The 19407-nt window shown below is 41.7% G+C and overlaps 1 protein-coding gene across 1 annotated transcript in view; it reads right to left on the bottom strand.

Annotated features, from left to right (window-relative positions):
* The window catches only part of FAM168A (family with sequence similarity 168 member A), a 185583-nt gene extending 166956 nt beyond the window's left edge, over positions 1–18627 (bottom strand). Inside the window, exon 1 of the mRNA XM_027848109.1 lies at positions 18564–18627. The gene's annotated coding sequence lies outside the window, so the exon portion shown is untranslated. The remainder of the gene's footprint in view (positions 1–18563) is intronic.
* Positions 18628–19407: the final 780 nt, after the last annotated feature.

The following is a 19407-nucleotide window of genomic DNA, read 5'->3' as shown; positions in this document are numbered from 1 at the left end:
TGTGTTAAACAACGGAAATACAAAGAAAGATAAAAAGTAGCCCCTTGCTCTCAAGGAGGTCAAAGTCTAATGGGAAAGACAACATGCAAACAAGTAGGTAGACAATATTTAATGAGAATTTTGACTGGGTGGTAGATACGGATACAGTGAACCTCAAAGGAACAGAGGTTACTAAGTGATGGTGGCAGAGCATGAGTTTGGAAGTGCCCATGGAAAGCAAGGAGTATTCCAACTCCCCCACATCAGCTAGTGAGTCAAGAGTTATGAGTTAAAGTGCAAACAGTGATGGAAAGGGTAGACAGAGAAACTGTGTCATCAGAAGGAACCCAGGTCTCAATGAGGGCCAGAAGATGAAAAAAGAGGGAAAGGAAAAGATATAAGATGAAAACGAGTTTATTACCTATGGAGCAAGCATTCCAGAGAGCACAGTGGAAGTGTAGGCAATGTGGCGTAGTGGAAAGAGAGCTGGCCATGGACTGAGAATGACCTGAGTTCAAGTCCTATCTCTGCCACACACTGCCCTTGTGACCATGGGCAAATCATTTAACCTCTCACTGCCCCCACACAACTCTCTAAACATAGCTGCAGATCTTTACTGTAGTCAGTATTTCCTCAATGGAAGTTCCCTATACTCATGAAATCACAAGTCTAGAACAAAAATTAATAGGAGAATTATATCTCTAAGGTTAATTAGATCTCTTAAATGGCTATCTCAGCAAATTCATCATTAAGAAGCCTGGGAAGAAGCCCTAGTCAAACAACAAATAATAGTGTATTCTTGGCCCTTTGGTAAAACACAAACTACGAAATTTTGTACCAATTACTCTGTGCCTTCAATTCACTTAAATTCCAGCCTCCCTATTTGTCTCTATAGCCTCTGCTATGGTAAACTCTCAACCAACTGGCCTGAATGACATTACAAGAGTCTCAAAAACAGTCTCCTGGTAGCCAGAGTCTTCTTGCCCTTTCTTCTTCCATATACTAAGAATTATGCTCCAACACCCAGATTTGATTATGTCTCTCCCCTGCTCACTCACTCTTTAAGCAGCTCCTTATTAGCCACAATAAGCTCTTTACCCTGGCAATGAAGATCCTCCATACTCTAGCTCCAGCATACCTTTCTGGTTTCAGCTCAAATTGTACTTCTGCATATACTCTATACTTACTGTACTCTTCAAGGACCGGTTGCAATCCCTCAGACATTTCCTACATTGTCCTATCTCAACCCCTCAAGTTCCCCAGGCCTGGGATCCTCCAAAAACACCTGTCAATAAAATGACAGAGATGAACTAGGTGACCTCCAAAGTCCCTCCCTGCCCTAAATCTACATCAAATTATGTCTACCTGTTGACATCACACATGCTTCCAGATGCCATTCAAATGCCAAACCCTTTACATGAAATCTTCCCTATTTATCTAGCTGGAAATGAGTTCCTCCTTATTCAGCTTAATTCAACAAACATCTAATAAGAACTTACTTGATCTCAAGATGGAAAATGCTATCCACATCCAAAGAAAGAACTATGGAGTTTGAATGCATATCGAAGCATACTATTTGCTCTTTTTTTTCTTCTGTTGTGTTTTGTTTCCTCTTTCTTGTGGTTCCTTCTATTGGTTCTAATTATTCCTTACAACATGACTAATGTGAAAATAGGAATGTATATGTATAGCCTATATCAGATTGTGTGCTGTCTTGGGAAGGGAGGTGGGGAGAGGGGTAGAATTTAAAACTCAAAAGCTTATGGAAATGACTGATGATACATCAAAATAAATTAATAAAAAAAAACAAAGTGCATTCCAGTTGCAAATTCCTATAATTCACATTCTATCCTAGCAGATGGAAAGCGCTTAATAAGTGCTTATTAACTTCACTATATGCATAGAGAGAATAAATAAAACTTCACCTCCAAAAAAAAAAAAGAACCTGCTTCAACATACATACCTTGTACACACATAGTCCCATTAACAAAGCTGGGAATATAAAGACCAAAACAATGCAAATCCTGTCCTTAAAGAGACTACGCTATAATACTGGGATGACACACTATGAACATTTAGAAGTAAATTCAAGATCAACCAAGAACAGAACATGCTGTGACAACTGAGGAATCATGGAAGGCTTCCCTGAGGAAGTGGCACCTAAGCCAAGCCTTGAAGGAAGACAGGATTCTAAGGTTCTGAGGAGCTGAACTCCAAGTGTGGGGACAGTCTGTGCTAACGCACAAAGCTGGGAGATGGAGCCTGTCTCATGTACCAGAAAACTGTATTCCCCTACAAGTCACATTCTGCTATTTCTTATATTCCCCTCAGTCCCCTCGTCTGGAGATTACGGTGCTTCAGAGCTGAGAGTGAAACGGAGCAGACCTGTGGCATGCACAGCCTGGGAAAGGTTTCCCTTAAAGTTTTCACTGACAAAGGTTTGGAACCTTTGGTTTTTTCAGCAGTTAATTGTACCCACCTGTCCACTGAAAGATGGAAGGCTTCCTGCGAGCAGAAAGGGAGCTGATATGTGGACAACTGGTTTGTATGCAAAAAGCAGCTTATTCTTGATGGTTTAAGAGTACTCTTTGTTTAAATCAGGATGTTGTGATGAGAGTGAATCAAATCCACACAGGAGAGAGACCAGATCAGGCTGGAAGACATAGGGTGGCAGAAGTATCCATAACATTTGGTCTTGGATTTCCTCCCCTTGCATGGCATGTGGAGGTGCCCACAAAGGCCTATGCCAGAGCTCACACATAGCACATCCCAGAGTTGGGAAGCAAAATATGAGAAATTAATGGCCAGGTCCAGCCTGAATTGTACCAGCTGGGCAAACTTCCAGCTTGCCATTCCCATAGCAGGGGATCAGCAGTGGCAGAGGCAATGACATACCTAACACTTCTAATAGACTGTCAATTCTCCAAGATGAGTATGGACATATTCCCTAAAGCTGAACACATTGCTTTGCATGTACTAGGTCCATAATAAATGTCTGCTGAATAAATGGACTGATTCATAGCATGACTATATAAGTGATACTTTATGTAGAACTATTTGGCATGGTTGTATCACATCTTTTAAAGCCCAGAACTGTTCAGAACAAACAACACCTAAAAAATCTTGAAATCACTTATAATAATTTCACTTGTAAGAATTAATCGCAATATACAATATTATTAAAGCATGTAATAAGTTACTAAAATCCTTAGAATATTTCTAAACATAAGTGAAAGCTTCCATGTACTCTCATTAAACTTAGAGGGAAAAAAAGACCTGATTAAGTGACAGTCCTTAATCTACCATTTATTAGCTATATGATCCTGGGCAAATCATTTGACCTCATTGAGCTTCAGTTTCTTCATCTGTACACTGAGGATACACTAACTATTACACAAATATTTAAGCACCTGTGCAGAAAGGACACTGTACAAAGTACTAGGGAAAAATAAAAATGAACAAGATAGGATCCTTACCCTAAAGGAGCTTACAGATTAGTATGGAGATAAGACACACACACACATAACCGCAATACAAAACAACATAGAGTCAGCTCACAGAAGAAGTGCAATGTGAAATTCAAAGTAGGAGGGAGTATTTCTGACTCGTTAGGGTTCTTAACCTGGGGTCGGTGAACTTGTTTCTTTAATATTTTGATAACTATTTCAACATAATCGATTCCCTCGGTAAGCCAACGTCTTTCATTAATTTTATGCATTTAAAAGCACTCTTCTAAGAAGGAATCCATAAGATTCACCAGAATGACTGTCAAAGAAGTTCAAAACACAAAAAAAAGGTTAGGAAGCCCTAGACCGTGTAAAGGTTTCATAAAACCAGTGGGCCCTGAAAGACGGGTGGAATTTTAGCAAGTAAGGCAAAAGTGGGAGGAGGAAATACCTCAACTGGAGAATAGTGCATGCAAAAAGAAGAAAGCAGGAAAAATATAGGACATGAAAAGGGAGACAAAAAGCAGCTCAGTTTGGCTAAAGGTTAGCATATATGAGATGAAAGTGGCAAGACACTACCAATGAAAAATTGTTCTTTCCACTTAGTGCAATACTCTTAAATGTTTGAAAGACAGACCCTTAGGTTAGGAAATGATTATAGAATGAAAAATAATTTTTAAATCTAGAATTTCTGAACCAGCTGTTTAGATCAGTCATCTTGCTCTTAAAACAATGGTGGAGGCAGCTGAGTGGGGCAGTGGAAAGAGCTCCTGCCTTGGAGTCAGGAGGACCTGAGTTCCAATGTGACCTCAGATACTTGACACTTACCAGTTGTGTGAACCTGGGCACGTCACTTAACCCCACCTGCCTTACCAAAGAGGAAAAAGAAAAGAAAACAATGTGCCAAAAGACTAAATTAATGGAATATGATAACATAAATTATACATTAAACATTACTTTATAATTGCTGAGCAAGTATTATTAAAACATGATGGAAAATAGTAAAGTCTTAAGTAGGGGAAGAATATGCAATGTCTCGAATTTTGCCACAAAAATCTAAATGTTTTTCTTAAAAATCACTGCTTTCAGAAATGCCAGTTTTAAAATATTGTATATTTCAGTTTTCATTATAAGAAATATTACTTTATGACTTAATCAGAAGAATAATTTTTATTTTAACTCTAACTGCATTTCATAGTATGTGAATTATGAATTTGAAAATGGAATCACACTACCAGTAATAGATAGTCTTGTTGAATACACAAATAAGGAACAATCCCTTGCTCCAGGAATAACTTTAAGATCCTAAACTAAAATTACTGGTAGAGTAGTAATCACAAACTTGAATTTTTTAATACTTTTTTAATCCTGTAAAGAATGTTTATATAAACATCCTTTTTATTAATAGTTAATCATAACATGGAAAAATGTCGTGTAGTTGCTGTAACTGAAAAGTATTCTATACAACAACAGAAAAAATTCTTATAGATTTTGTATGAAGTATACATGTTGGGTTTAAGAAATTTTATAGTGGTGATGAAGTGCCATAAAATTAATACGTGCAATCCAGATTGCTGTAGTTTACACTTTTCCATATGTTTCAAAGCAGATGTGTACCATTTGTATTGAGCATACCACAGAATGAGAATTATCCAAAGTCCATTGATTTTAATATGTGTTTTGGTTTGTAAACAAAATTATAGTAATTTCTTGTGCATTTTTGGAAAATAATTGTATAAGAACTTATGTATCTGCTTCTAGAAACAATACGTAAATTTAAAATTTCATTCACACACACAGAAGACATTACCCATGCCCAGGACCTATTGCTCTTGCACTTCAGCTATCAAAATGCTACTTTCAAGGTCTACCAAATGTGCCACCTTCTATAAGAAGACTTCCTGGTCTCTAACTCCTCCCACACAAACAATTTCTTCCTCCTGAAATTTTCTTGGAGCACATTGCCTGGATTTCTCTTCTGCCTTTATCACATTCTACCATGTGTCACACACACTTGGTTCTAAGTCCAATTTCCCCCTACTTTAAAAAAACACAAACTACCTTAAATCAGGGATGACAATATTTTTATTTTTGTATCCCCTGTTCTAGTACAGGTCTTTGCATACAACAATTGACAAATAGTTGTTGAATTGAAAAGAAAGCTAAGCTACAGCAATAAGATATTAAAAAAGAAGAAATTAAGAATCAATATAAGCAAAGAGTAAACAACAATTACCACTTTTTGTAGATGGTATGACAGTTTACTAAGACAACAATATTCAGCCAAAAGTTAACTGAAACAATAACTTCAGTAAAGTAGCAGGCTATAAAATAAACCCACAAAAGTCACGACTTCACAAGATAAATGAAAAAGCATTCTTCCCACCCCTTAGCAGAGAGGCGATGGGTAGGGCAATGGTATCAAGCTCAAATAGAGATGGGGGTCACTGATCTGTACTTGGGAATCCCCGGGTAACACGTATTGACTTAGTTTTTAAAATGGAACATTTTTTTTAAAAGTAAGCTACAGTTATACCCAAAATATAGTTGCATTTGGGATACCCCAAAGACCAGCTTGATCTTTATTCAGTAGCTAACAAGGATAAAGACAACGTATTTGTGAAAGTACTTTGTAAAAACAGTAAGGTTGTTATTAATACAAAAGATACAAGCAATTTAGCAATTACCATTGATGTTTAATGCACTAAATATTTCACAGAGCAAACTTATCCTGAAAGTTGTTCACATTTTCCCACTCTCTCCTCCTTCCCTCTAGCCTCAAAGGAAGAGGGTCCCCCACTCCTTGCCTAGGCTATTGCCTCCACCTGTGCCCCTTTGAATCCAGCCTTTACTACCCCATCCCCAAAGCTTTGCTCTGGGGTCATTCCCATTCCATATGCCCACAGATATGTTCAGGACTCCCTAATACTAAAAAATAATGATAATAATTTTCTTTTGAGCCTTCTTATACCATCCAGCCACTATTTCAGCTTTCTCCCTCTCAAGGCCAACTTTCTTTTCTGTTACTGGCACCATCAGCCAATCTCTCATATTGGAAAAGTTGATGTTATCTTTGACTCTTTCTCTTTCCCTTCACCTCCCATATCCAACAAACTGCAAAGTGCTGTTGAAACTACCTCCACATTATATTTCCTATGTGGTCCCTTTCTTTCTATGCCCATTTCCACCATCACGTCTTTCTTGTGTAATTATGGTCTGCAGGACAAAAATAGCTCACGTTTATACATTGTCTTAACATCTACAAAATACTTTTCTCACAAAAACCTCTTAAGTTGGTAGGCAGTACAAATAATACCCTCTCCATTTTAGATAAAAAAAAAATTGAGGCAAACATCCAGAGAAAGAACTATGAACGCTGAATGCAGATCAAAGCATATTATTTTCTCTTTTTTTGTTGTTCTTTGTTTTTTTCTTTCTCGTGGTTTTTCCATTTTGTTCTGACTCTTCTTTCACAACATGACTAATGTGGAAATATGTTTAACATGATTGTAAATGACTCATTCCCCAATTGATAAATGGTCAAAGGATATGAACAGGCAGTTTTCAGATGAAGAAATTAAAGCCATCTATAGTAATATGAAAAAATGCTCTAAATCACTATTGATTAGAGAAATGCAAATCAAAACAACTCTGAGGTACTACGTCACACCTATCAGACTGGCTAACGTGACAAAACAGGAAAATTATAAATGCTGGACAAGATGCAGGGAAATTGGAACACTAATGCATTCTTGGTGGAGTTCTGAACTGATCCAACCATTCTGGAGAGTAATTTGAAACCGTGCCTAAAGGACTATAAAAATAGGCATACCCTTTGACCCAGCAATAGCACTTCTAGGTCTGTATCCCAAAGAGATCATACAAATGGGAAAAGGACCCACATGTACAAAGATAATTATAGCAGCTCTTTTTGTGGTGGCAAAGAATTGGAAATTGAGGGGATGCCCATCAATTGGGGAATGGTTGAATAAGTTGTGGTATATGAATGTAATGGAATACTATTGTGCAATAAGAAATGATAAGCAGGCAGACTTCAGAAAAACCTGGAAAGACTTATATGAACTGATGCTGAGTGAAGTGAGCAGAACTAGGAGCACATTGTACACAGTAACAGCCAGAATATTCTATGACTAACTTTGATAGACTTATCTCTTCTTAGCAATGCAAGAATCCAAGACAACTCCAAAGGACTCATGATGGAAAATGCTGTCCACATCCAGAAAAAGAACTATGGAGTCTGAATGAAGATCAAAGCATATTATTTGCTCTCTCTTTTTTCTTTTTTTTTGTTTCTTCCTTCTCGTAGTTTCTCTCATGGGTTCTAATTCTTCTTTACAACATGACTAATGTGAAAATAGGTTTAATATGAATGGATATGTAGAGCCTATATCAATTTACATGCTGTCTTGGGGTGGGGGAAGGGGAGAAATAGGAAGAACTCAACATCTTACGGAAGTGAATGTTGAAAATTATCCACATGTAACTGGGGAAAAAATAAAATATTATTAAGTTTTAAAAAAATAAACTGAAGACTAAAAAAATAGAAAGAAATAAAATTGAAGCAAAGAGATGTTTCATGACTTGCCCATTGTCACATAGTTAGTAACAATAAGAGAAGGAATTTGAACTGAGGTCTTCCCCAATACACAGTATACACTTAAGTGATGTTTACCCAAAGAATACTGAATATTGAATGAACCAAGGGGAAGGAGAGAATACTCTGTGTGACCTTGGCCAATTCCAAAAGCTGGTTTACCAGAACAAGGGTATTCCACGCCAAGCTCTGACACATAGCATTCAAAAGAACTTGGCATAGCCTGACCAGTCAGTCCCTTTCCCCTCTTGGAGGTGAGGTTAGGCCCTTCTGGGCTTCAGTTTCCTTCTGTATAAAATGAAAAGTTTGAACAGGACAGTTTCCAATGTCCCTTCTGGCTCTAAAATTCTGGGATTCAATGGCTCTATGAGAAGGGAAGTGATGGAGGCAACTTAATGGAAGAATCATCAGTAAATCCCAGTTTACTGGTTGGGGACCCTATAGTGTAAAACAAGTCAAGTTTAGCACCATGAGTTGTGTTTAGTTTGCCAGCATGCTCTTCTTTCTCATCAGAACATGGAAAGATCAGACTGATGCAGAGGCATTATAAACCAAGAAATAGTACAAAGTGCCCTAGCTCTAGACACTATCTTCATTTACATTTTCCTCCTTGCTGGGGTCCTCTCCTCACGGCTGAGAAGACTGTTATGCTCCAAAAAAAACCTTGGCCTGCTGTTACGGTTCCCAAGACGGGAACGGCATTTCCAATCGGTTTCTCTCAGGTAGGATCTGAAGCTGGTTATTTGGGAGACAAAGGTCACAGGCTGCTCATCTCACAAGTACTCTGACTCTCCAAATGGAAGAAAAGACCCATGCCTGTGCGCATTTTCAGAAGCCTGTCCTCAGTCAAAGAACTTTAACCAAATCAATTTTCTCTCCGAAGAAAAGGAGAACATAGTCTCCTTGTCCTAGTACTTGTATCCTTGTAAAGATGTCTTAAATTCCTAAAGGACCCTGGGTTTTTTGAGGACAAGGCCCCTACCTTACACTTCTTTTCCCCTCCCAGTTTGAGGGACTGGCTCTGTGACCTGTGTGACATTGTACAAGTCATTTAGCTTTTCTGAGCTGCAGTTTCCTGGTCTGGAATAGAACGATAAGACCTGCTCTGTCTGACTCACAGGGTTCATATATGCTAAAGTGTTTGGTAAATGCAAGGTGTAAACGTTCTTGGTAGAATTACACTAAGTGTTCATTCAACAGCAGCTAACTGTAAAAAAGCAGCAAGGCAAAGAGGGAAGAACACCAGTTACCCAGAAGACTTGGCCACTCATTAGCAGAGTATTCTCACACAGGTCATAGATCATCGATGCACAGGACAGGGGACCTCAGCAGCTGTCCGGCCCAACCCTCCTCATTTTACAAAGGAAGTCACCAGCCCCATGTCAAATAGGTAGAAAGCAACATTGCAGGGATTTGAAACTAGGTCTTATGTTTACAAATCCAGCATTCTTTCCACTAAATACTCTCCCAGGCTCACTTTCTTTTCTTTTCATTGTTTTGGTTTTTTTTGGTGGGGATGAGGAGACATGGGGTTAAGTGACTTTCCCAGGGTTACACAGCTAATAAGTATCTGAGGCTGCATTTGAACTCAGGTCCTCTTGACTCCAGGGCTGGTGCTCTATCCACTGTGCCATTTAGCTGCCTCTCAGGCTCATTTTCTAAGCTCCAATCTCAAATCACCAAACTGCCTTTTGGACAGCTTGAATTGCATATCCCTTAAGTACCTCAAAGCCAACACAGAACTCATTATCTTTCCTCTCTTCCCAGCACTGCTATGCTAGGGAACCACCAGGCTCACAACTTCACGGCATCCTCAGCATCTCTTTCACATTTACCCTACCCGTCCAATCCACTGTCATTTTCATACCTTCCCAACATCTTTCCTATATGTCCCCTTCTCTCTCCTCATAGTCACGCTCCTGGTTCCCCCTGCCTCCAGGCCCTTCCCATTCCTGTCCATCTTCCACTCAACTGCCAGAATGATCTCCTAAAGCCCAGGTAAGACTGTGTCACTCCCCCAGCAACATACATACATAAACACACACACACAGCCCAACCCCCCACTCAATAAACTCCAGTGTCTCCCTATTATCTCTAGGATCGAATATAAAAACCTCTGTTTAAGTTTTTCAAGTGCTTCATAATCTGGTCCCTTTCTACCTTTGCGGATGTACATTCTCTGTGATCCGGTGATCTCCAGCGCTTCTTCGGTCACGACCCACAGTTTAAGAAGTGCTGAAGGCGTCTCTAGTGGAAAGTTTAAGAAGCCCTCATCTAGACCCTCTCTGAGCCTCAGTTTCCTCATAGCCTTCCTTGCTATTCCACACACAAAACTGTCAAGCTTCCAATTGTGCACTTTCTTTGGTTGTCCCCCAAGCCCCTCCTCACCCTGGCCACAGGCTTCCTTCAAGTCTCAGCTCAAATCTCATCTTCTGGAAGAAGCCTTTCCACCCCTCCCCCATGCCTCCCCTCAGAGACTACTCTCCATTTGTTTTTCTATAGATCTTAGATGTACATCGTTATTTGTGCATTCTCTTCCTCACTAGAACATGAGCACCTTGAGGGTAGAAACCTTGTCTTTTGCTTTTTGTGTCCTCAGCACTTAGCACAGTAACCGACACATAATAAGGCCTTAATAAATGATTGCCGACTGTTGACTATTTGTAAAATGGAGATTATAATACCCACTCAGCCACATCATTTGTTCAACAAGCATTTATTAAGTGCTAGTAAATGGCAAGTGTTTCCACCAAGCTATGATGCCTTACTATATGTGAAACAGTAGGCTAGACACTAAGAATTAAAGGATATGTACGTTCATACTCCATAATTTGTGGGGGGGGATATGCTTGTGATCTCGCTGAGCTAGGAAATTCCAGCGATGAAATTCCCTCTACTAATACAGATCCCCACTTTGTCCGCAATTTATAGCCTCGTTGAATTACCTGAGGTACAGAGAGGCTGTGACTTGTCCAAGGTCACACAGCCAATATGTGTCAAAAGCCAGACCTGAACACAGGTCTTTCTAACTTAAAAGGTAGGATCTATCCACTATGCCACACTGCCTTCTATAATGTTGCTCTTTAACAGTATTTTGCAATGTCATTAATACTAAATATAGAACACACTCTGAAAATAAGATCTCTCTGAAACATTGAGTTACGCACTAAGTACAAATCATAGTTTTGATATAAGCCAGATGTGGAGGGAAACATGAACTACATTCAAAACTGTACAAGTATAACATAATCAAACCCCAATGTATGCTCAAAACCCCCACTATAATACCATTAGGTCAAATGTCCCATATACTTTTCCTATGAAGTTAATCCTAGCTCTGCTACTTACTTTGTGTGTAACTTTATGTGTCGACTTGGGCAAGTAACTAAATCTTTCTGTGCCTCTGTTTCCTCATGTATAAAATCAAGTTACAAGACTATTGCTAAGATTCCTTCTAGCTCTAAATTCCATGATCCTAAGACCATTTGCAGACACCATTAACAATATCAGACAGGGTAGCAAAGTCACTCTGAAAAGAGCGAACGCTATCTGAAGGTCAATTCTAGTCATGAGGACTGATTATATTCAGCTCTATTTTGGGGCCTGAGCCCTCAGGTATAACCCAAGGCACTACCATGGAAATGAAAATGAAAAGTGTTTGGCATGTTCAGAAAAGCCACAATGAAGAAAAGGCTCTGGGAGAACCATATGCCTGAGCAGAAATGCTGGAGCCTGAAGGGCAGGATGAGGAGATAAATGAAGATCATCATCGAGACTGTCACTGAAGAATGAAGGAGCAGAAAACACAGAGCCCAGGCTGGCCCTTTAAAATGTCTACAGCAGAAAAAAGACAGCCCAGGAAACCCAACAATATGTACACAAGAAAGGGACCCAGACACCTTCACAAAGTGGATGTAAATGAGTTCTGCAAAGGGAAAAAAGAAATGGAACAACTGTAGAAGGCCTTCCATTCAAAGTAGTCCATTAATTATAATAATTACAGTTCATCTGCAAACAGAGTAAAAAAGACACAGAAAGGTTAAATGACTTGTCCAACCTCACAAAGGCTGAACATGGCAACGCTAGGATTGAAATCCAGGTTCTCCAACTCTAAACCCAGATCTCCACGGCCTAAGGAATCAAAATCAAAACCCTGATGCTGGCACTCAAGGCCCCCACAACATGGCTCCAACCACTGCTCCTGAGCTCTACACTCTAACCACAGCAGACCATTCTCTGTCCTGTGTTCCTACTCTGTTTTCTCCTGTCCTCAAGCCTTTGCTTCCACTGGCCCCCATGAGCTAGAGCTCATTCCTATCTGTAAAAGTCCCTCCCTTCCTTCAAGGCCTGTTCTGGTGCTACCTCTTCCAGGAAGCCTTAGGTAGTGGGGCGAAGGGGAAAAAAAAAGTACAGTAAAATGTGATATTTTCTATTACTTCACTGTGATTCTATACAAAGTTGTGTTGATACTGAAAGATTGTTTGCTAATATTTATGTTGGAAAGAAAAGTATTAAAAATATGCCAAAGAAGTGAAAGTCCAAGGGATAAAAAACAAAACAAAACCTCAGAAAAAGGGATCTCTAAGCCCAAATAAGGACTTTTTTAAAGGGATTCCCAGGTCTTCTCATCTAGCCTGTCATTGTCCCTTAAGACCCAGCTGGCCTCCATCTTGTCCTAAAATGTATGTGTCATGAGCTCTCTGTCCTAATTATAGAATGTAAGTTCCTTGAAATCAGGGGCCATCTTGATTTTCTATGTGTATCACCAGAGTTTAGCACAGTCCTGTGTGCTTAGTAAGCACTTAATAAATCCATTCCACTTTATGTTCATGAGAAATCAAAGAAAATGATGTTTTCCCTTCCTGTTATCTTGGGCTTCACACATCTAAAAACATAAAAATGTAACTATTTATGAACAAACCCAAGTTATACAAAATACATACAACATAAAGTGATTTTAGATATGCAGTAGCACTATATGGTGGAAAGCTGGAATCCTAGCTCTCAAATTTCTTCCTACCTGGGTGAGTCATCTCTCTGGGTCTCAGTTTCCTCAGCTGAAGAATGAGAGGGGGTGGATTACATGACCAATTTAAAGCCTACGAGCCCAAGTTCCTATGGAATGGGCACTTAATTATAATTAAGTCTGCAAATAGTTCAGTTCATCCAAAGATGCTTGGTTTGGGGTCTTCTCTTCTTTTTCATTAAAAAAAAAAACATGCCTCCAGAATTTCAGGAAACATTACTCCCATAAGCCATTATGTTCATCATCACTGAATATATACAGTGAGATGGGGTACATAGCAGAACAAGTTCTGTGCAGGGAATCAAGATACTTTGTGTCCAGTCACAGCCTCCTTCTTTATGAGCTTCTGACCCTCTCCCTTCCCCAGGGTGGAGGGTAGGGGGAAAACTGGGGGCAGCTAGGTAGCTGAGCAGATAGAGCACTGGGTCTAGAGTCGGGAAGACCTGAGTTCAAATTCAGCCTCAGACACTTAGTAGCTGTGCAAGCCCCGAGCAAGTCACTTAACCACTGTCTGCCTCAGTTTTCTCATCTGTAAAATGGGGATAATAATAGCACCTACCTTGCAGGATTGTGGTGAGGCTCAAATGAGATAATATTCGTAAAGTACCTAGCACAGTGCTCGACACTCAGAAGATACTTAACAATTGCTTGCTTGCATACTTCTTTCCCTCCCTGGGCCTTAGTTTCCTCTGTGAAATGAAGGATTTGCCCTCAGATGATTCTCCACAGGCCTTTCCAGCTCAAATGTTCCAGGATTCTATTTGGCTTTGGAATGTGCTATAGGTCCATTGAAAAGAATTTACCTTCTTAAATGTTAGGCCTATTGGTTGGATGGATGTGGAAACCAGCCCTGGAGGGTGCTGGGTAACAAAAGGGGAAAAAAAAAAGTAAGAGGTTAAACCGGCCCCAAACTATCCACAATGCAGATGTAATTAAGAATAGGCTGTATTTGCCAACTCAAACTCCTAGTAGAATGTAAACACTTTGAGGACAGGGACTCCCTCTCATTTGGTGATTTTATCCCCAGAAGCACCTAGTCCTTGAACATAGCAGGTCCATAATAATAAAAGCTGGATTTGACTGGAAGGGACTTTAGAAGCTAGCATGTTAGTGCTGAAATAGTCTTTAAGAGATCATTTGGCCCAAGGCCTTCATTTTTAAAGAGGGGAAACAGACCCCCCAGAGAAGGGAAATGGCATGCCTAAGATCACACTGTCAGTGACAAAGTCCTCCCTGAAACTTAAGTGTCAGAGGTGTTTTGAGACAAGCACATTGTAAACTTTAAATTCTAGACAAATGTGACTTGTTAGTATCATTTTCAGAAGTATATACAATGTTTTGCTATCAGATGTCTCATCTATATGGCACCATATGACCTGCATATTCCAGAAGTTACCTACTTTGGAAAAATAGGACCTAAGTCCTACATTGCAGATGTCTGCAATTACAAGAGCCACTAAATCTCTCTGGTGAGTCTATTATTTTGAATGCTAAAAACTACAGGTTCAAACAGTGCATCACTAGATGGGAGAAAGAAAAAAAAAAAGAAATAATTTTTGGTCCCTAAAACAAAATCATGTTGAGAATTACTTGTACTAGTTATACACTTACTGAATTATCAATAATAATAATATCAATTATCAATAAACTTGAGTTATTATTAGAGTGGGGAAAGATTGAGCATAACAATAAATACATAACTGGTCCTCTCTGCCTCCAGTCTCTCCCTGTCCAATTCATCTAGCCCAGAGCTGCCAGATGAAATCTTCCTTATGCATAGAATGAATCACATGCTTCCTCTACTCCAAACTCATTGGCTCCCTCGTGGCTACCAAATAAAACCCAAATAAATCACCTGGCATTGAGGGGCCTCAAAATGTGACAGCATCCTACCTTCCCAGATTTATTTCTCCATTGCTTCCCCAGCACAGTGCCCTACACTCAGCCCTGTCTCTGGTACACAGCACACAGTTTCCCACTTCCACACCTTTGCTCACACTATTACCAATACCTAGGCCATTCCCAGCTAGCCCTGTCTGCCTGCTGACATACTACCCATCCTTCAGCAAGAACTAAGTTCAAATCCAGCCTCAGATATTTACTAGCTCTATGACAATGGGGAAATCACATCATCTGTCTCAGCTTCAGCCTCCTTCACTATAAAATGGGGATATTACCTCACTCAGATGAGAAAATCAAATGAAGTAATACCTATAAAGCACTTTGAAATCTTGTAAATATTATGTAAAACTATGTAAATAGCTATTATTATTCAAATAAGTAACTTAAAATCATCTGTTCCATGAAGCCTTCCTGGATCTCTCCAGTAAGAGATAATCTTTTCTTCCTCAGTCTAGTACAGTGCAAAAAATGGTAGGCTCTGGAAGCAGATGTTCTGAGTTCAGATTCCACCTCTAATGTTTACTACCTGTATGACCTTGGAAAAGTCATGTAACCTCCCAGATCTCAGTTTCCTCACTTGTAAAATGAGTGTTGCATTAGATGGCCTCTTCCAGCTCTAAGGGTTATGATCCTCATAATATGTATTATACTTTGAACCCCTCTTGTTCTATTCTTTATTATTATACAGTTAAGGTACATTCATTTCCCTGACTTATTCCCCCTAATAGACTAAAAACTTGAGGACCAAGTAGGGAAAAAACAAAGGTTTTTAAATCAGTAGACCAGGGTTCAAATCTGCTTGCAACCACGGGCAAGTCACTTAACCTTGATGAGCCTCAACTCTATAGTATATATATAGCAGCAATATATATATGCCTATAGAGATACAGACATATCATGAGGACAATGATTGTAGCAACTACATATTTCTCAGGGCTGGCATGAGGCAAACATTTTGTAAATATTAAAGTACAATGGAAAAGGAAGTTATCATTCTATCTCCCAAACATCAAGCATAGGGCCCTACAAATAGAAGATGCTTAATAAATGACTGTTAAACCAATGAGCACATTTTGATTCAAATGGAAAGACCTTCTGCCACTTGGTTCACTTCTGAACGTAAACAATAAAAATGCAAACCTTCACAATATTGTTTATTTTTACATTCTTAACTGTAAATGTGAAGTCAAATGATTTGATGGCTACACTCCAGAGCCCAGCACTTGAGCAAGAATAAAAATGATTTTGATTCCGGGGTGCTTATTTCCTTTTCTTTACATCCTTCACCATTTTCCCCTACATTTGAGCTCTAATCAACAACCACTTCACATTTAACATTTCACAAAATAAAGCAATTCAAGCAATCAAGTCCGTTTTCCTCCATATGCCTCTTCCTTCATCCACATACTTCCAACATCCTCTCCTTTCCTCCATCACTGCTTCTCAGTCAGGAGGAACCTGCCAATGAGCTTCAAAATCCCGTCCTGGACTGAAATAGAAATGAAGCCTCCATTCCTTAGGCTTGTTATGTGATTGAGCCCCCAAATCAATCAGCTTGTTTGTCCACATTTGACAGAATCCCAATCATCTAAATCCCTTTAGGAGGAAATTCAATCTATAGAAATATAGAACCATTATCTTACAGCTTATCAAGCAGAGGAGAAAGGGGAAAATCAAATAAAAAAATGCATCAGTAGGGTATCTTCTCTATGATGAATATTTATTACATTTCAGTATTTCACATCTCCTCTCTGTTTACATAAAGCAGCCAGGCTGGGGCTCATCTCTGTATTAGCCTGAGATATGATGATGGACTTAATTGCCCTGAAAACTGAGACACCAATAAATGGAGTCTTCAAGCAATCAATTTTAAAAAGAAAAAAAGGCCTAAGCCTTTTATGCAGACAAGCAAGGTTCCTGCACTCAGAAATAAAGCAAGGTTCATATTTTTCAGCCTTGTTCATCAGTTATCACCAATGAAAGTTCATGTTGACAACCTCAATACCATCAAATACGTCCATTAAAATTCTAAGTTCCAAGGCTAGTTTTGTTAAGAGGGGCAAGGGGGAGGAGGCAGACAACACACAGAAAGAAATCAACCACACTACATTCCATCTTCATTTTTTTTCCCACTACCCTTAGTAGCACAGGCTTTGTTAAACTTTCCCATTCCAATCTGAAGGTATGTCAGAAAAGAACCCCTAATTTCACCCTGTCTGAGGTCCCTCCAGGGTATATATCAAGGTACATAGACACAATTACCAAATGTGAGTCAAAAGAAATGATAAAAATCTAATACTAAATAGCTTAACTTCTGAGAAACTGAGTCTTCTGGAAGTACCTTTTTCTGACCACTACAAGGGGCTCAGTAAATGCCCTCTGACCACACAAGCCCTCTCAAGTACTCCAAACCCTTCTCTGCTCTGTATGACTGGCAGAAATCCCAATATTTCTTCTTCACAACCTGGGGGGACAGAGGGGGGAGAGAGGGGAGGAGCTCTTGCCTACATTCCTTCTACCCTTCTTTCCTAATTCCCCATTACTGTCCCAAAACACCAGTACTCTAATACCTTAGATCTACCCTATCTGCTCAAATGCTCCTAATCCCAACTTGCTCCTACAGAAATCTCAGGGGCTTCCTGGCATTTCTGCAACATCCACTCACCAATTCCATCACCTCTTAATGCTCCCTCGGAGCTACCTCCTGAGCTATGTTCTCCCTCTGTGCTACCTTTCCTCCCAGATGTTACTGCACTGAAAGCTATTTCTTGAATGTCCTTACTGTCTACCTGGCCTTCCAGGTACCTTCTCCCCTAGCCAATTCCTTGTCACATTTCTCATCTTCCCTCCTACCCCTACTGGATCTCCCCCCTCTCTCCCCCAGATGATCTCAACTATTTCCCCTGTAGAGCTCTTACAGTTAATTCCTTTCTCCCTCTCTGCTCCCCCCAGCCCCTTAATTTTCTTCCCCTAGCTGACTTTCCCTCCCCTTTCCCTTCTCATTCCCTCTTTCTGGCATGTTCACCGCCCCGCTTCTGCCTTTCCCTTCGGGCTCCAACTTCCCCATCCCCTTCTGCAGGTGCCCCCTCCCTCGAATCCCCCAATCCCTTCTCCTCTCTTCTCCCTACTGGCTCCCCATCTCCGCCTTTCTCAGCTACCCCACCTTCTTTCTACCAGTTCTCCACCATTCTTCATCCTCCCATCTCTACTGGCTCGCGGCTCCCCCTCCCCAAACCATCCCCCCCCCGCACCTCCTTCCTCCCTCATCCCTCTCGCGGGTCCCCAGCACCCGCTCTCCCCCCAGCTCCCACCCCATCCCCTCCTCCCGTCTGGCTCCTCGTCACCTCCTCCCGCTAACTCCTCATTCTCTGCCCAGCTCCATCACTACGTCCTCCTCTCCGCACCACCCCCCCCAGCTCCTCCATCCCCGTGTTCGCGGGCGGCGGCGGCACCCTCCCCCCAGTGCCTCCCGCTGGGGCGGGGGCGGGGGGCTGCGGCCCCCGGAGGGAGGGGAGGGGAGGAGGGCGCGGGGGCGCGCGGGGGCTCTCGGATGGCGCAGGCCGGGCCGGGATGGCGGAGAGAGGCTCGTCCTCACCAGAGGGTAGCAGCGGGAGAAGGCGGCGGCTGCTGCTGCGGCAGCGGCGGCAGCGGCGGCGATGCCCTGGTCTTCCCAGGCGGTGGAGGCGGCGGCGGCGGCGGCGTGCCCGGTCCCTCGGCCGGTGTCCGTGGCGGCTGCGCGCTGCGGGGCCTGGGCGCGGGGCTCGGGCTCGGGCTCGGGCTCGGGCTCTCACACACCAGACCGTCCGCAGCGGCAGCACCAGCGGCAGCGGCAGCACCAGCGGAGCCCGACGGGTGGGGGGAGGGGACACACGGGGGAGGGGAGGAGGCGGAGGCGGAGGCGGGGGCGGGGGTGGGGGAGGACCCGGCGCGCCGCCGCCGACACGTCCCTCCTCTCGGTTCCTGATTGGGACGGGGGCGTGGGGGGGGTGTGAAAAGGAGGGACTCCAATGCCTAGCATGCCCCACGGCCGCGCCGGGGCCTACAATTCCCAGTGTGCATCGGGCTCCGAGCTTCGGCGCCTCATCTTTCCTCCCTTCTACTCCAAAGGTGTGAGTCGCGCGCCACCTCCAGACCCGCCGCTGCCACCACCGCCTCAGCCCCCGAGAGACTACGCTTCAGAGGCCGCGAGTGCCACCTTTCTTCTCCTCGCTCACGCTACCCAAACTATAGATCTCCGAAGGGGGAGGGAGGGTGAAGTGTCCAGCCTCAGCCCCAGTGCACGCTGGGGATTATAGTCCAGCCTCTCAGGAGCGGTTATGCCTCCATGTTGAAAAAAAATTAAAATTCAGAGTTAAAAAAAAGAAGAAAGGAAAAATGCCGCAGTCTCCCTCCATTGATTGCATTTTATATTAGCTGAGCAGCAGATAGTATGCGCAGCG

Source organism: Vombatus ursinus, unplaced genomic scaffold, assembly GCF_900497805.2.
Source record: "Vombatus ursinus unplaced genomic scaffold, bare-nosed wombat genome assembly UNPS02005659.1, whole genome shotgun sequence".
Taxonomy (NCBI): Eukaryota; Metazoa; Chordata; class Mammalia; order Diprotodontia; family Vombatidae; genus Vombatus; species Vombatus ursinus.
This window is presented reverse-complemented; position numbering and strand designations above follow the sequence as displayed.